The following is an 18,256-nucleotide window of genomic DNA, read 5'->3' as shown; positions in this document are numbered from 1 at the left end:
ATTTTGCTTCCTGTCTGTTTGTGTCATATAAGATTTCTTTTTGCTTTGGCATTGTATGGAGTGTAAAGATAACATAGCTCTGTTTCTCTGCCTGTTTAGTCACACCTGTGCATCAACCGGGGCGCAGTTAGTAATGTACCCACTTTGGAACCAGAAGCATGAATTCAGAGACATCAATGCAGAAAAATCTTGGCTGTAACTCGTACCCAGGCAGTGCTGTGTTGTTGGCATCAGAGCCTTTTGAATGGGATGTTAAGGTCTGGCCCATATGCCCTCTTGAATTTAATGTTCAAGATCCCAAGACTCTTCTTTGAAGAGTAGAGGGTAGAGGAGTTCTTCTTGTGTCCTGCTCAATACTTCAGATGAGGTAAGGTGAGCTTTACTTTTTTGTTGCATGAACATCAAAACATATAGTGAAAAACGTCGCTTGCTTCGAACCGGTGAGGTGCTGGGCATCCCACAAGTGTCACCATGCTTCTAGCACCAGGATGGCATGTTCACTGACACCAACCATTTATCTTTGGACTGTGAGATGAAACTAGAACACCCAGAGGAAATCCACCGTGTGGTCGTGCAAGGAATGTACAAACGCCTAACAGGCAGTGGTGGGAATCGAACCAGGGTCTTAAAGCTGGTGCACTAATGGTGTTATTTTCCCTTTTTTTTTAATCCCTCAGTCGTCAACTCTGAGAACAGTTTATCACATTGCTAGTTTTACTACATGTAAATTGATTACTGCAGTCCAGTTGTGGCCACATTTTAAAAACCTCAGTGGATAAGGAGGATTAGCGAGAATATTGGGAACCAAAGGCACACTGAATTAGCGTGTAAACAGTGGGAGAAACAGCACCACATAGGCTCCCCATCTGTGGATCGGTCGCTTTATAACTCACAAAAATGGAGTGGAAATGAACAGTTCCCCGTTCACTACCATTCAAGGCCCCAGACAGTCCTTCCAGGTGAGGCGACACTTCACCTGTGAGTCGGCTGGGGTGATATACTGCGTCCAGTGCTCCCAATGTGGCCTTCTATATATTAGCGAGACCCGGCGCAGACTGGGAGACCGTTTCACTGAACACCAACGCTCTGTCCGCCAGAGAAACCAGAATCTCCCAGTGACCACACATTTTAATTCCACATCCCATTCCCATTCTGGTATGTCTATCCATGGCCTCCTCTACTGTCAAGATGAAGCCACGCTCAGGTTGGAGGAACAACGCCCTATATTCCGTCTGGGTAGCCTCCAACCTGATGGCATGAACATTAACTTCTCTAACTTCCGTTAATGCCTCTCCTCCTCCTCATACCCCATCCGTTATTTATTTATTTATATATATATATATATTTATATTTATTTATTTATTTACTTTTATATATACACACACACACACACACACTATATATATATTCTCTCTCTCTCCTTTTTCTCCCTCTGTCCCTCTCACTATACTCCTTGCCCACCCTCTGGGCTTCACCCCTCCCCCTTCCTTTCTCCCTAGGCCTCCTGTCCCATGATCCTCTCGTATCCCTTTTGCCAATCACCTGTCCAGCTCTTGGCTCCATCCCTCCCCCTCCTGTCTTCTCCTATCATTTCGGATCTCCCCCTCCCCCTTCCACTTTCAAATCTCTTACTAGCTCTTCTTTCAGTTAGTCCTGACGAAGGGTCACAGCCCAAAATGTCGACTGTACTTCTTCCTAGAGATGCTGCCTGGCCTGCTGCGTTCACCAGCAACTTTTATATGTGTTGCAGTTCCCTGTCCTGATGGACTATACGAGAGGAGAGACACTATCCCAGCCCTTCCTTCTCCTCACTATCCTCCTGCCATCTCACTTTTCATCCAATCTTGCCCAGTAATAGAGTTCCTTGTTCCTCACCTTTCATCCACCAGCTTCTGCATCCACCATCAATCATTCCTGCCACAGCTCCAACATGATCCCACCTTCAATCACATCTTTCCCCTTTGCCCTCTTTCAGGAGTCTTCGTGACCCCTTGGTCTGCTCATCCTTCCCCACCTACTCCTCCCTTTCCACTGGCATGCTCTTCTGCACCTTTCGAAGATGCAACACTTGTTCCTTTGTCCCCTTCCTCACTTCCATACAAGAGCCAAATAGCCCTTCTAGATAGGGCACAAATTCACTTGTGCCTCTTCCATCCTTATCTACTCCATTCCATGGTCATAATGTGGCCCCCTCTTCAATAGTGAAACACTTGAAGCCAAGCAACACTGTGGCGTAGTCTGCAAAGGCCTTCTTGAGCTTCTGGTTGTATCTCAGTGTAACTCTCCTTCCCACTCCCACACCAACCCAAACAATTTGCTGAAGGAATTCAGCAGGTCTAGCAGCATCTCTGGGAAGAAAAGAATTGTTTCCTTTCTTCTAATTGGGTCAAAAACCTGCATCCGAACTGACAGTGTTGAGGCAAGGTGGCCAGGATAGAGAGAAGATGGTGAGGGGTTAGAAACAAAATGGACGAAGCAAGGTTTGTTCTTGTGTACTTCTTCCATTTTCCTCTTTGCTCTCCCTCCTTCTCTTTAATCATCTATCAAAGAACTTTGAACTTTGATACTTCACTGGATATTATTTGCTTTATAAAAAAAGAATATGCTGGCTTTCACTTCATACTTTGATAATAAACGTATTTTGAACTTTGAATTTTATTCACCTGACACTGTCTCCTAACTCTACCTCTGCTTCCACTCCCTACCTGATACACCCTTCTTGTCATTCCCCCTCCCCCACCACCCACCAGTCCACCGATCACCTCAGACTCTGTTCTCACCACTCCCCTTCTTCAGCAAACCAGTAAAATTTTGCGTGCTCCTTACTGAATTGGCACAGTTGCACCTTTAATATCGGCACGACGACAGTCAAAGACTTGGCTCATTGCAGTCAAAGTTTAGTTCATTATCTCATCTAGAAGATGTCACTTCTGACTGTGCAGAACTCCCGCACCACTGCTTTGGAAGGTCAGCCTAAATTTTGGTGTTAAGTTCTTTCTGAAGCTGACTAGTCTAGCCATAGCTAACACCAAAAAAATGTCATATTAAACCCAGGAGGGTATGCAAAGCTGCATACTTCCTTGAAACTGAATGATCTGTTGACTTTGGTCACTGTGATTCACAAGTTACCAACTTTTCAAAAAGCTAAACTGTGTTGATTTAAGCTGGATGAGAGATATTTTGAATGTTTATTTGCAGTCTGTGGAACTGTGTGCAAGGAACAATCAAATGCCTCATAGACATTTTACTTTTCTTTCAGGTAAGTGGAGAAATTGTAGAGAGAAGGGCTGAAATTCTGCTTGCAAAAGTTGCAGCAAGTCCTGAAGATTGAAGTTCGGGAACAAATTTCACAGCTATTCAACTTCATGGACAGTTTGCTTATGATTAGTTGCCTGCTCCGTGAGGTTGGGTAAGATGCAACCTTGAGCTGACTTCTGGAGTAAATAGATTTATTAGTTTGTTGAGCCTTTTAATGTATTTTATATTATCTACATCATGTGTGTCAGCTTGTCCCAGCTGCAAGTACTGGTTTCCAAACCTTGGCTGTAACCTGAATATTAATCGTTGCCAATCATTCTGTACAGAATCAAAATCAGGTTTAATATCACTGACATAGGTCATGAAATGTGTTGTTTTGAGAACATTAGAACAATAGAAAGCTTTTGACAAGAACAGACCATTCAGCCCAACAAAGCTCGTCAAATTCCTATTCACATAGTGTGTTGAAATAACTATTGAGTTTAGATTTGAAAGCCTCTAAGGTAATACTCTCAACTACACACTATGTAGTTTGTTCCATGTGTCCTCAACTTGCTGTGTAAAGAAATGCTTCCTGATGTTAGTCTGAAATCTCCCTTTAGCCAGTCCCCACCCATGGCCCTGTGTCCTTGATGATGGATTAATTTTGAATTAGCAGCTGGCATCCACCTTGCTTATACTCTTCATGATCTTGAACACTTCCATCACGTCTCCTCTCATTCTACGCCTACTTAGGCTAAAATAATTTAATTCTTTCAATCTTTCTTCATAGTTCATTCCCTGCAGACCAGGAATGAGTCTGATCGCCTCTCTCTGAACTCCCCAGTGCCTTCACATCCCTCACAAAATATGGAGACCAAAATTGCACTCAGTACTCAAGGTGTGGCCTCGCAATTGCATTGCACAGCTTAAGGAGAATGTCTCTTGACTTGAACTCCACTGAGTGCATTATATAGCCCAATATTCTATTAGCCTTCCTAATTGCTTCTGTGCATTGTCTAGAAGTTGACAGTGACGAGTCTACCAGGTTACCCAAATCCTTCTCATTCAGTGCACCTTCTAACTCGAGACCCTCCATTGTATATTTATATCTAATATTTCTACTTCCTGTATGTGACATTTTACATTTACTTCCATTAAATTACATTTTCCATCTATCTGTCCACATCTGGATTTGTTTAGATCTAACTGTATTGATTCTACTGCCTGAATGTTATCAGCCCACCTCCCTAATTTTGCGTCATCAGCAAAGTTTACTGGTTTATTTATTATGTGCTTATCTAAATCATTAATGTAATTTACAAACAGCAGCGGCCCCAAAACTGATGCCTGCAGAACCCCGCTTTAAATATCTCTAGGTATGAAAATGATCCTCTCACCATAAGGGTCTAAGAATAATGGTGCATAGTTCCCTGAAGGTGGAGTCTCATGTGGATAGAGTGGTGACAAAAGCTTTTGGTATGCTGGCCTTTATAAATCAGAGCATTGAGTATAGGAGTTGGGATGTAATGTTGAAATTGTATAAGTCATTGGTAAGGCCAAATCTGGAGTATTGTGTGCAGTTCTGGTCACCGAATTATGGGAAAGATGTCAATAAAATTGAGAGAGTACAGAGGAGGTTTACTAAAATGTTGCCTGGGTTTCATCTCCTAAGTTACAGAGGAACGTTGAACAAGTTAGGTCTTTATTCTTTGGGGCGTAGAAGGTTGAGGGGGGACTTGATAGAGGTGTTTAAAAATACAAGGGGGATAGATAGAGTTGACGTGGATAGGTTTTTTCCATTGAGAATGGGGGAGATTCAAACAAGAGGACATGAGTTGAGAGTTAAAGGGCAAAAGTTTAGGGGTAAGATGAGGGGGAACTTCTTTATTCAGAGGGTGGTAGCTGTGTGGAACGAGCTTCCAGCAGAAGTGGTTGAGGCAGATTCGATGTTGTCATTTAAAGTTAAATTGGATAGATATATGGACAGGAAAGGAATGGAGGATTATGGGCTGAGTGCAGGTCGGTGGGACTAGGTGAGAGTAAGAGTTCGGCATGGACTAGAAGGGCCAAGATGACCTGTTTCCATACTGTAATTGTTATATGGTTATACGGTTATAACTCGTCGTTTTCTGTTTTTGAGCCAGTTCTGCACCCGTTCGCACACCTTACCCTGAGTCCCTACCTCCAGTAACTTCTTATGGGGGTACCCTGTCAAAAGCTTTCTGAAAGTCCAAATAAATGGTATCAACTGCTCTGTTGTTGTTATAAATATTAGTCGCCTCTTCACAGAGCTCCAGCATACTAGTAAAGCATGATTTCCCCTTTCTGAACTCATGATGGCTTTCTGCTAACGTGCCTGTTCTTATCAGCTGTTTTTCCAACTCATTCTTTATTGATTTTTCCATTATCTTACCTACGATACACATTAAACTACCACCAGATTTACAACCTCGCTCTTTGATCCACAGCACTGTACAAAAGTCTTAAGCACCCTAGCTACATATGTATATGTGCCTAAGACTTTTGCAAAGTACTGTATGTCATGAAATATGTTTTGTGGCATCAGTGCATTACAATATATAATAATAAAAACTATAAATTGCAATAGGAGGGATATATAAAAATTAGATAAGTAGTGCAAAAAGAGAGAAGTCTTACTGAGGTAGTGTTCATGGGTTCATTGTCCATTCAGAAATCTGATGGCAGAGGGGAAGAAGCTATTCTTGAAAGGTTGAGTGATCATCAATTGATACAGCTAGCCAAGAAAGATAATTGACCCATTAGGACTTTGTGTCTTTTAAAAGTGTTAGTTCCATAGTTCTACAAATTTCCCTTTCAGTAGACATCCAGTTCCTTGAGAAAATTGCCTTGCTAGAACTTCTGGGGGAAAGGTAGTAGTTCCATTGGGGACTGGTAGAAATTTCCAGCGTAAGATTCCCTTCCAAATGTCTTGGCATTTTCCTGACCATGCTCCATCATGGCACAAAGCATGAACTTAATTGCTTATTTTAGGGAATCTATCTACTGAACCCATGCAAGGTTAGATGTGTGCACACAAATGAACACTACTTATTTAATTTGTGTGTATATAGTATATTTCTTATTGTACTTTATAGTTTTTCAAGTTATGTATTGCAATGCACTGTTGCCACAAAACATATTTCATGGCGTACAGTACTTTGCAAAGTCTTAGGCACATGTATGTAGCTACGGGGTTTAAGACTTGCACAGTTCTGTATTTGTCAACGTGGACCGGAGAACGAGCTTGTAAATCTGATGGGAGCGAAGTATGTTGGGAATGGCAAAGGTGGAGCGCCACGAGAAGGGTGTGAGGCAGGTAGCAGAGAAGGAGTATAAAGGTCGTGGGGGGGGGGGAAACGGTTGCAGACACACACAGCCTTGAGGCACCAGGCGAGGTTATTTGATTCCAAACAATTGGTTTATTGATCATTACAGAATATCTCTCTGGTGCTTCCCGCTCCCTCCCCTCTCCCTTCCCTTTTACAGTGCAATATATAAAATTACTACAGTACTGTGCAAAATTCTTAGGCACCCTAGCCGTATATGTCAAACCGTTTATAGCTGTATAAGCAAATGTCACTCCGCTATTTAAGAAGGGGGCAAGGAAGCAAAAAAGGAAATTATAGACCTGTTAGCTTGACATCGGTGGCTGGGAAGTTGTTGGAGTCGATTGTCAAAGATGAGGTTACAGAGTACCTGGAGGCATATGACAAGATAGGCAGAACTCAGCATGGATTCCTTAAAGGAAAATCCTGCCTGACAACCCTATTACAATTTTTTGAGGAAATTACCAGTAAGCTAGACAAGGGAGATGCAGTGGATGTTGTATATTTGGATTTTCAGAAGGCATTTGACAAGGTGCCACACATGAGGCTACTTAACAAGATAAGAGCCCATGGAATTACAGGAAAGTTACATATGTGGATAGAGCGTTGGCTGATTGGCAGGAAACAGAGAGTGGGAATAAGGGGATCCTGTTCTGGTTGGCTGCCGGTTACCAGTGGTCTTCCACAGGGATCAGTGTTGGGGCCGCTTCTTTTTACATTGTACATCAACTATTTGGATTATGGAACAGATGGCTTTGTGGCTAAGTTTGCTGACGATACGAAGATAGGTGGAGGGGCCGGTAGTGCTGAGGAAATGAAGAGTCTGCAGAGAGACTTGGATAGATTGGAAGAATGGGCAAAGAAGTAGCAAATGAAGTACAATGTTGGAAAGTGTATGGTTATGCACTTTGGCAGACTATTATTCAAATGGGGAAAAAATTCAAAGTTCTGAGATGCAACGGGACTTGGGAGTCCTCGTACAGGATACCCTTAGGGTTAACCTCCAGGTTAAGTCGGTAGTGAAGAAGGCGAATGCAATGTTGGCATTCATTTCTAGAGGAATAGAGTATAGGAGCAGGGATGTGATGTTGAGGCTCTATAAGGCACTGGTGAGACCGCACTTGAAGTACTGTGGGCAGTTTTGGTCTCCTTATTTAAAAAAGGATGTGCTGACGTTGGAGAGGTAATAGAGAAGATTCACAAGAATGACCCCGGGAATGAGAGGGTTAACATATGATGAATGTTTGTCCGCTCTTGGACTGTATTCCTCGGAGTTTAGAAGAATGAGGGGAGACCTTATAGAAACATTTCGAATGTTGAAAGGCATGGACAGAGTGGATGTGGCAAAGTTGTTTCCGATGATGGGGGAGTCTAGTACGAGAGGGCATGACTTAAGGATTGAAGGGCGCCCATTCAGAACAGAAATGCGAAGAAATTTTTTTAGTCAGAGGGTGGTGAATCTATGGAATTTGTTGCCACAGGCAGCAGTGGAGGCCAAGTCATTGGGTGTATTTAAGGCAGAGATTGATAGGTATCTGAGTAGCCAGGGCATCAAAGGTTATGGTGAGAAGGCGGGGCAGTGGGACTAAATGGGAGAATGGATCAACTCATGATAAAATGGTGGAGCAGACTCGATGGGCCGAATGGCCGACTTCAGCTCCTTTGTCTTATGGTCTTAGGGTCTTATATATGCGTGTGTGTGTGTGTGTGTGTGTGTGTGTGTAGCTTACAGTTTTGCACTGTACTATATGCCAGTGATATTAAATCTGATTCTGAGAGGAGGCTGTGCAGTACAAGTGGAAGCATACTGTAACTTACTTCTTTGAATCAGTGAATTTGCTTTATTATTTTTAAAAGCCATCTATTAATTTAATTTTAACACATTTTAATTGTATATATGCTTGATAATAATTTTTGAATGCTTCTTAGAAACTTTGAGTTCATTTCATAAGAAACTGACAAAGTCCAGTGTTCCATTAAGGGCTTGAAACTTTTTCTTTCATTGGAGGGCTGGAAGTGTCCTAATGTCGTCCACATGACCCTCCCACTTTCAAATCTCTTACTAACTCTTCCTTCAGTTAGTCCTGATGAAGGGTCTCAGCCTGAAACGTCGACTGTACCTCTTCCTAGAGATGCTGCCTGGCCTGCTGCGTTCACCAGCAACTTTGATGTGTGTTGCTTGAATTTCCAGCATCTGCAGAATTCCTGTTGTTTGTGTTTTAAAATTCACTACTGCGAAGTCTCTTCCGGTGATGCCTACACCGAAGATGTTTAGATCCTCTCTTCGACGGGAGTTCAGTAAAACCATCTCTCACTGCTCCCCATCTGTAATTTCTCCGGCTCTTCAACTTTTCGACCACACTTTGACTCAGACTCGCTATCACAGCCATATATCCTTTCTTGGAACGTGCCTCCGTCACCAACTTACTCCAGTTGGCTTTAGGATTTGTTTCCGAGCCTCTCAATTTGGACCTTCTGAGGATCCCAGGTACTCACATTTTATTGACTCTGCCTCTCGCCGCTTCTCCCGTCAAGCTCTGAAGACGACCCTCTCCGCCATGAGGAGGTACTTGGTGTCCCTATCCCAGACCCTTCCACACCTTCGGGACACTTTTTTCGCCGTCTGTAATGGTCCTTCCCGTTATTTCATCCTCTGTCGGATCCATGCTTGCAATCGCCATTTTTTTGACTTTGTCATGTTAGGCAAAGATCGCAAGATCCTACATCTGCGGACTCCAGAGCCTGCCGGTCCCGACGCTAGCAGGCATGAACTTCAGATTGCGGCCTCTGCCATTGATCTCACCGGCTCCAACACCTCAGGGCATATTCAAAACCTGGACTGCAGCAACGACCATTGACACATTCGAAGTGATTGCGCAACCACCAATTGCGACTCCAGCCTTGAACTCCAGGCCGGGTCTTTATGTGCTGCTATTGTGACTCCCGTCTCCCCTTCCCCCACCAATACTCTGCAATTCCGTCTCCCTCAGATCCCACCGTCAGCTCCTGGGCCCTCAGAGGCTCCATCTTCCTCTCACCCCAACCATCCCCTCTCCACTGACACCCCCAGCCTCCCCCTTCCCCCCTCTGATCCCAGCTCTCAGACCTATTGTCTCAGTTTGCTTCTGCCCCACCGAACTCGTTTCTGCATACCTCGACACGGTTTTATCCCCCCTTGTTCAATCCCTTCCTACCTATGTTCGTGACACTTCTCACGCTCTTAAACTTTTCGATGATTTTAAGTTCCCTGTCCCCCAGCGCTTTATTTTCACCATGGATGTCCAGTCCCTATATACTTCCATCCCCCATCAGGAAGGTCTCAAAGCTCTCCGCTTCTTTTTGGATTTTAGACCTAATCAGTTCCCCTCTACCACCACTCTGCTCCGTCTAGCGGAATTAGTCCTTACTCTTAATAATTTCTCCTTTTGCTCCTCCCATTTCCTCCAAACTAAAGGTGTAGCTATGGGCACCCATATGGGTCCTAGCTATGCCTGCCTTTTTGTCGGCTTTGTGGAACAATCTATGTTCCATGCCTTTTCTGGTATCAGTCCCCCACTTTTCCTTCACTACATCGACGACTGCATTGGCGCTACTTCCTGCACGCATGCTGAGCTCGTTGACTTTATTAACTTTGCCTCCAACTTTCACCCTGCCCTCAAGTTTACCTGGTCCATTTCCGACACCTCCCTCCACTTTCTAGATCTTTCTGTCTCTATCTCTGGAGACGGCTTATGCACTGATGTCTACTATAAGCCTACTGACTCTCACAGCTATCTGGACTATTCCTCTTCTCACCCTGTCTCTTGCAAAAATGCCATCCCCTTCTCGCAATTCCTCCGTCTCCGCCGCATCTGCTCTCAGGATGAGGCTTTTCATTCCAAGACGAGGGAGATGTCCTCCTTTTTTAAAGAAAGGGGCTTCCCTTTCTCCACCATCAACTCTGCTCTCAAACGCATCTCCCCCATTTCACGCACATCTGCTCTCACTCCATCCTCCCGCCACCCCACTAGGAATAGGGTTCCCCTGGTCCTCACCTACCACCCCACCAGCCTCCGGGTCCAACATATTATTCTCCGTAACTTCCGCCACCTCCAACGAGATCCAACCACTAAGCACATATTTCCCTCCCCCGCCTCTCTCTGCATTCCGCAGGGATTGCTTCCTACACAACTCCCTTGTCCATTCGTCCCCCCCATCCCTCCCCACTGATCTCCCTCCTGGCACTTATCCTTGTAAGCGGAACAAGTGCTACACATGCCCTTACACTTCCTCCTTTACCACCATTCAGGGCCCCAAACAGTCCTTCCAGGTGAGGCGACACTTCACCTGCGAGTCGGCTGGGGTGATATACTGCATCCGGTGCTCCCGATGTGGCCTTCTATATATTGGCGAGACCCGACGCAGACTGCGAGACCGCTCTGCTGAACATCTATGCTCTGTCCGCCAGAGAAAGCAGGATCTCCCAGTGGTCACACATTTTAATTCCACATCCCATTCCCATTCTGACATGTCTATCCACGGCCTCCTCTACTGTAAAGATGAAGCCACACTCAGGTTGGAGGAACAACACCTTATATTCCGTCTGGGTAGCCTCCAAGCTGATGGCATGAACATTGACTTCTCTAACTTCCGCTAATGCCCCACCTCCCCCTCGTACCCCATCTGTTATTTATTTTTATACACACATTCTTTCTCTCACTCTCCTTTTTCTCCCTCTGTCCCTCTGACTATACCCCTTGCCCATCCTCTGGTACCCCCCCCCTTGTCTTTCTCCCTGGGTCTCCTGTCCCATGATCCTCTCATATCCCTTTTGCCAATCACCTGTCCAGCTCTCGGCTCCATCCCTCCCCCTCCTGTCTTCTCCTATCATTTTGGATCTCCCCCTCCCCCTCCCACTTTCAAATCTCTTACTAACTCTCCCTTCAGTTAGTCCTGACAAAGGGTCTCAGCTTGAAACGTCGACCGTACCTCTTCCTAGAGATGCTGCTTGGCCTGCTGCGTTCACCAGCAACTTTGATGTGTGTTTCTTGTTTTTGTATTCATTTTGGGGATCTGGACATGTTACTATCTTTTTATTACTGTTTCTAATTGCCCTTGAAAAAGTAATGGTGAACCAGAAAATTAATGACTAGAATCTTTCCAATGAAAGGAGCCTCATGGTGCTGCTAAGATTTAGACCCAGTGACTGTGAAGGATCAGTACTGTAATATATTTCCAAGTATGGGTGATGTGTGACCTGTAGGCAGTGGCTTTCCCAGGCATGTGCTGCTCTTTTCCTTCTTGGTGGTAGAAGTCATGAATTTGGGAGGAATCGTTCAAATGTCCTGAACAACCGCAATGCATTTTATGGAGCATCGACACGGCAACCATTATTTGCTAACAGCCAAGAGAAGGAACAGTTGAGGTGGTTGGTGGAGTACCACTGAAGAGTGGGCAGTAATCTGTCATGACTTGTGCCTTGCAGATGGCAGAAAGGCCTTGCGATGTCCCCGTATTAAAGGAAGGATTGCCAGCATTGGAGAGGTTCCAGAGGAGGTTTACAAGAATGATCCTGGCAATGAAAGTGTTAACATATGACGAGCATTTGATGGCTCTGGGCCTGTACTCTCTGGTGTTTATAAGAATGAGGGGGGGAATGTCTTGAAACCTACTGAATATTGGAAGGCTTGGACAGAGTTGATATGGAAAGGATGTTTCCAATAACGGAAGAGTTTAACCATGAGGGCACAGCCTCAGAATGCAAAGATGTCCCCTTAGAACAGAGATGAGGAGGAATTTATTTAGCCAGAAGGTAGGGAATCTGTAGAATTAATTGCCACAGATGTCTGTGGAGGCCAAGCCATTAGGAATATCTAAAGCAAAGGTTGATAGGTTCTTGATTAGTAAAGCACTCAAAGAAGAGAGAAGGCAGGAGAATGGGGTTGAGAGGGAAAAAACATCAGCCATGAAGGGAAAGTGGAGTAGATTCGATGGGCTGAATGGCCTATGTTTTATGGTCTTATGTCAGGAGATTACTCACTTACCACAGGACACCCAGCCACTGACCACTCTTGTTGCCATTGGTGGGTCCAACTGAGCTTCTGGCCAAAGGACGTCACAGGATGTTAATGAATAAGTACCCAATAATGGTAGTGCATTGAATACTAAAGACAGGCAGATACACTCTCTCTTGCTGGAGATAACTATTGTCTGACACCTCTGTAGAGCAAATGTTGCTTGCCACATCGCATGCCTGAATGTTGCCTGGGTCGTACTGCAAGCACGCACGGCTACCATTGCTTGTGAACGCAACTGAAAATTTTGCAATCAATGGAAAACACCCCACTACTGACCACATGCTGGATGGCAGGAAAGTGACTGAAGTAGCAGCTGAAGACCTGGGACACTGGAACTTTTGCAAAGATTCCCTGTGTACCCCAGGAAACCCTAACACAATGCAGGACCTCATTATTTAGAAATGGATTGGCTTTCAGGGTTCGAAACAATATTAGTGAACTTGGGAAAAACAGATCCATTATAATTGAATTTGTATCCATAATCCTCTCAGGTAATACATGTGTTGCCCACAGATTAAAGTCACTTCATTTATCTTCCTCTGATGCCTCTTTTGTCAATTATTTTAACTCAGTGTGCTGGAGATGAGGAAGTAGGTCCAAAAGGTTTCTGTTCCTGATCTCTGTGTTGAATGACCCTGCTGGAACATGTGCAGGTGTGCATTGTTCTCTTGTGGTTCTGCAGCTTGGACTGACAGACTTGGCACTTCCCTCTAGAGCAGGGGTTCCCAAACCGGGGGCAACAGACCCCCCAGTTAATGGTAGGGGTCCGTGACATAGAAAAGGTTGGGAACTCCTAGTCTAGAGACACACTGTAGTACAAAATGACTGCTCTTGGAAGAAGGTAGTGATATACGCAGAAGTGAAACTCTATGTGAAATGAGACACTTTAGGTAACAAGAATTCTATTGAATTGTAAACAGAATAAATTAAAGCAGATATGTTTTCAATGTCCTATAGAATCATGGAATCATTATGTGACAAAGGCCACTCAGCCCACTGATTCTGTGTTAGCAATCCAGTCAATCCTGTTCCCTATAGCCCTACAAATTATTTTCTCTCAAACCCTTCTCTAATTCCTCTTCAAAGCCCTGAATGATTCTGTTTTCCCAAACCCAATAGGCAGTGAATTTCAGATCGTAACAAAGGGAAGGTCCTCTCCAACTTCCGCCACCTCCAACGGGATCCCACCACTAAGCAAGTCTTTCCCTCCCCCCCCCTCTGCATTCTGCAGGGATTGCTCCCTACGCAACTCCCTTGTCCATTCGTCCCCCTCATCCCTCCCCACTGATCTCCCTCCTGGCACTTATCCGTGTAAGCGGAACAAGTGCTACACATGCCCTTACACTTCCTCCCTTACAACCATTCAGGGCCCCAAACAGTCCTTCCAGGTGAGGCAACACTTCACCTGTGAGTCAGCTGGGGTGATATACTGCATCCGGTGCTCCTGATGTGGCCTTTTATATATTGACGAGACCCGACGCAGACTGGGAGACCGCTTTGCTGAACACCTACGCTCTGTCTGCCAGAGAAAGCAGGATCTCCCAGTGGCCACACATTTTAATTCCATACCCCATTCCCATTCTGACATGTCTATCCACGGCCTCCTCTACTGTAAAGATGAAGCCACACTCAGGTTGGAGGAACAACACCTTATATTTCGTCTGGGTAGCCTCCAACCTGATGGCATGAACATCGACTTCTCTAACTTCCGCTAATGCCCCACCTCCCCATCGTACCCCATCTGTTACTTATTTTTATACACACATTCTTTCTCTCACTCTCTTTTTTCTCCCTCTGTCCCTCTGAATATACCCCTTGCCCATCCTCTGGGTTCCCCCCCCACTTGTCTTTCTTCCTGGACCTCCTGTCCCATGATCCTCTCGTATCCCTTTTGCCAATCACCTGTCCAGCTCTTGGCTCCATCCCTCCCCCTCCTGTCTTCTCCTATCATTTTGGATCTCCCCCTCCCCCTCCAACTTTCAAATCCCTTACTCACTCTTCCTTCAGTTAGTCCTGACGAAGGGTCTCGGCCTGAAACGTCGACTGCACCTCTTCCTAGAGATGCTGCCTGGCCTGCTGCGTTCACCAGGAACTTTTATGTGTGTTGTCCTATCCAATTTGGTATTATTTGCCCCATATTCTGAGTCTGTGTTCCCTGGTGCTTGCACCCTCATTCATGGGATCAGCTTTAGCCATTCCATCTTAAGTAGCCTTGAGCCTGTAACCAGTGTCAAATCTCTTTTCAACCTTCTTTGCTTCAAGGGCAGATTGATCCAGCTTCTCCAGTCACACCCTGTGTCTGAAATCCATCATCTCACCGTAGTGAATATTTGTTTCACTCTCTTTTTAGTGTCTGCATGCTTCACGCGGTGTGAGGACTGAAACTTGCTGCAGAACAGTGCGTGATTGGGTAAGAGGTATCCATAGTGAAATTGTAGGTTAAACTATTATTTCTTGTGTTACGATTATTTAAAGTGATCTGTGATTATCTATATTAAGATGTCTTTTGCTCTCCCTTTCTCAATCTCACAAAGATCAAGTTCGCCCACTTGCTCATCTTGGATGGAAGTTGAAAAGCTCTCGCTACTCAGCGTGGAAGACGTGTCTACTCCTTCACTCGCTGTGATTGTGGGGGTTCCTGGCATCGTGATTTAGTAATTAAAGGAATATGGGAAATCACATTGCCAGGGATTACCACACAGTTGCAGAAATGACCAGCTGTAGCAAACAGACCTAGCAGCAAAACTTAAAGCTTGCAAAGTAATGTTTTCCTGTTAAAGTGAGTCACAGGGTGTGAGGTCATTAGCTTGTTTTTTTAGTCCAACTCCCAATGACTTTTTCTTAAAAGAAACAAGATAAATAATGTGACTGAGATGAAAGTTTTGCCCTTAGACTGGAAGCAGGAGATCGTTATCCTTCATGTCATCTTCATCCTAGGTTCATGAAGAAGGAGGTTTTGAATTAGAAAAGATTTTAGTTAAATTTGCTCTTAAATGTGTGCGCACAACTGTATTGCTCTGCAGAGAGTAGTAAAATGTTCATCAGCTCAGAACAGAAACAGCCCACACAACTGGTCAGGCCTGAGATCTGTGCTTAAATGGGTAGCTCTATAGCGCACACAACTGGAGCGGAATCTGTTTGGAGTTGGAGTTTATTTCCTGGCTATGGATGAGCTCTGACAACACTGAAGGAACAGAAATGCTTGCAGAGTAACACGCACAAAATGCTGGAGGAACTCGGCATGTCAGGCAGCATGTATGGAGAGGAATAAAGAGCCGACATTTTGGGCCAAGATCCTTTCGTGCATGTACCTGCAGAATCTGTTGTGTTTAGGAAATGCACACATTTCTTTAGTTCCTTCCTTGGCTCCCAAAGGGCTTCACTGTCAAAAAAAGTACTTTGGAAGTGTACTTACTGTCATATTGTGCAAAATAGAATGGTAGATTATAATCAGAAAACTGAGGCAATGGCCAAATAAATTGGTTCACTCACAACCACCCCTGATAACACCATCAAACTATCAGTGACAGTGCAGTTATGGTTTGGCAAACTATCACACAGGACAAACGTCAACCCACTGTACAAGTGTGTTTCTACAAGATAGTTTCCTCCTTCTTGAACCACCATCACTGACAGTGGCCTTGACTGCACCTCATCCATTTTCCACCCACTGTTCTTGCCCTCTTTCCTGGATAGAGCAAAGACAGAGATCTCCTGTCATCACCTTCCTTCGTACCAGCTTCTGAAATCAACTGATCATTCTTCACAATGTCACACACCTTCTATGAAATTCTGCCACCAAGTGGACTTCCCTCTCTCCTCCCCTTTCTACATTGCGAAGAAAACATTCCCTATATTACTTCCTTCTCTGCCAACTTCTCCCCTTTTTGTAGCAGTTTTCCATGCAACTGCAGGAGATTGCTAGCGTAACGCTTTACAGCGGGCTTCAATTTCCGCCACTGTCTGTAAGAAGTTTGTGCATTCTCTCCATGACTGCCTGGGTTTCATCCAGGTTCCCCAGGTTCCTCCTACATTCTAAAGGCCTACGAGTTACGATTATTAAGTTCAGAGCATGCAATATTGGTGCTGAAAGCAGTGATTTTTGTGGGCTACCAAGCACATCTTGGACTATATCAGTCAATGCATTTCACTGTATGTTTCGATGCTTCGATGTACGTTTGACAAATAAAGCTAATCTTACTTGCATCAGGTACTCAATAGTGCCTCCTGCTGAAGCAAAGATTCACTGGCACTTCCTCCACTCACTGAGTGTCTCTACAATGGCAAACCCAAGTGCAGGTTAACTGATCATCTGGGTACAGTCTGTAGTAAGCAATGCTGAGTTTCCTGTTGTCTGTCACTTTAATTCTCCACCCTATCATGTTATCCGTTTATTTATTGAGATACAGTGCAGAACACTGGTCCTTCGAGGCATGCTGCCCAGCAACCCCTGATTTGACCTTAGCCTAATCACGGGACAATTTACAATGACCAATTAAACTACCAACTGGTACACCTTTGGAATGTGGGAGGAAACCCTCGCAGTCATGGGGAGAATGTACAAACTCCTTATAGATAGATAGATAGACATACTTTATTGATCCCGAGGGAAATTGGGTTTTGTTACATTTGCACCAACCAAGAATAGAGTATAAATATGGCAATATAAAACCATAAATAATTAAATAATAATATGTAAATTATGCCAGATGGAAATAAGACCAGCCTATTGGCTCAGGGTGTCTGACCCTCAAAGGGAGGAGTTGTAAAGTTTGATAGCCACAGGCAGGACTGACAGGCAGCAACGGGAATTGAACCTGGGTCACTGGCACCATAGAGCATCGTGCTAACCACTACACTACCGTACCACCCTGTAACCTCTTGCATTGTTATAAAGAGTCCCAACATGAACTTGAACAGCCCTCAGCTTCAATCTGGGCAAGTTTCAGCCTCTCTGGACTCAGTCGACCATCAGCTTTATTTAACATACTTCCTCTTATCTATATCCAGAAGTGACCAGTCCATCAATGATTGAAAAAAAATAGGCATCCATTAGTCTCGAGAGACCATGGATTTGCGCCTTGGAAGGCTTCCAGGACGCAGGCCTGGGCAAGGTTGTATGGAAAACCAGCAGTTGCCCATGCTGCAAGTCTCCCCTCTCCACACCACCGATGTTGTCCAAGGGAAGGGCATTAGGACCCACACAGCTTGGCGCCAGTGTCATCACAGAGCAATGTGTGGTTAAGTGCCTTGCTCAAGGACACAACACGCTGCCTCAGCCAAGGCTCGAACTAGCGACCTTCAGATCACTAGACGAACGCCTTAACCACTTGACCACACACCAACACGATGATAACTGATCTGTATTTTCTCTCCCTGCTAGTGCAGCAGTATTTGTGCCCTTGCTCTTACACTTTTATGGACCTCTGTGCAGATCTCTAACTAGCTCCATTCACCCATTAACCAGATGACGTCGTTTAAAGGGTATCCCCAAGGATGTCCTTCATTCTCCGAGGATCGCCACCTTATCGTGGTGGAGATGCTTGTGAGCTCCTGGGGTCCAGAGAGTGACGCCACCTGGAGCTCAGCCATCTGACATTGAGCTCCTGGTAG

General features: G+C 44.8%; 1 long non-coding RNA gene across 2 annotated transcripts in view; it reads left to right on the top strand.

The window, feature by feature from the left end:
- Positions 1-18,256, top strand: part of LOC134337514 (uncharacterized) — a 53,307-nt gene that overhangs the window by 23,199 nt on the left and 11,852 nt on the right. The window contains exons 2-4 of one of the 2 annotated variants that reach the window (XR_010016013.1): positions 100-372; positions 3,260-3,409; positions 14,994-15,053. This is a non-coding gene — a long non-coding RNA (uncharacterized LOC134337514). Of the gene's footprint in view, positions 1-99; positions 373-2,770; positions 2,968-3,259; positions 3,410-14,993; positions 15,054-18,256 lie in introns of those variants that run through there. The other variant, XR_010016012.1, reaches the window with a different exon arrangement.

This window comes from Mobula hypostoma, chromosome 24 (genome assembly GCF_963921235.1).
Source record: "Mobula hypostoma chromosome 24, sMobHyp1.1, whole genome shotgun sequence".
Taxonomy (NCBI): Eukaryota; Metazoa; Chordata; class Chondrichthyes; order Myliobatiformes; family Myliobatidae; genus Mobula; species Mobula hypostoma.
Note: the sequence above shows the minus strand (reverse complement) of the source record. Positions and strands in the feature narration are given on the sequence as shown.